We start from the raw sequence: 748 nt of genomic DNA on the forward strand, positions 1-748 counted from the left end.
GGGTATTTTAAAACCCGGTCACTTAGATCAACTAATTTGGGATGGCCAATTGAAAGTCCACAATAAAGAGCAACTTAGATACAGAACATTTAGTTATCCAAAGAGAGGCTGGGTATCAATGATCCTAGGAAGAATTAGTGAGCCATGTGTCTGTGGTGGAAAGATGTTGAGTAAAAAAAAAAAATAAAGCCAAAGGCTATTACTGCAACATTAGACACCAAACCTCTAAAAGAATAATAAGCTTGTTAAGCATTATAAGCCAAGAAAAGTTAGCAAGGGAGTAATTAAAAAGTGAGTCTTATAATAGCAAGTTTAGCAAGCCTTTGAAGAAAGATGTATATTATGTAACAACAACAATAATTGAGTTATCATTGTCTGCATAAAGATCCCATAAATCAAGTTCTGCTATATGCCTAATAAGGATATGTGTTCTTTTCTTAATCATTTCAATTGCTCTTAAATTTGATGCTTGCTTGGGGACAAGCAAGATTTAAGTTTGGTGTTGTGATGACAAGTCATCATATACTCATTTTTCAAGCTAATTTCACTTGTTTTATTAGTCTTTATGCACTTTCTTACATCCTAAGTAAGTGATTTGGAATGAAAATGCATAACTTCTTTAAATCAAACAACCACCATGAAATTAATGTTAACTCATGAGGTTTAAGCTAATTTTAATTGAATTTTAATTGATTTATAAGCCTTGTGAATTTAGTGATACTTGGAGTGGTTGTTTTGGTTTATTGTA

The sequence above is a fragment of the Arachis duranensis genome, chromosome 10, assembly GCF_000817695.3.
Source record: "Arachis duranensis cultivar V14167 chromosome 10, aradu.V14167.gnm2.J7QH, whole genome shotgun sequence".
Classification (NCBI taxonomy): Eukaryota; Viridiplantae; Streptophyta; class Magnoliopsida; order Fabales; family Fabaceae; genus Arachis; species Arachis duranensis.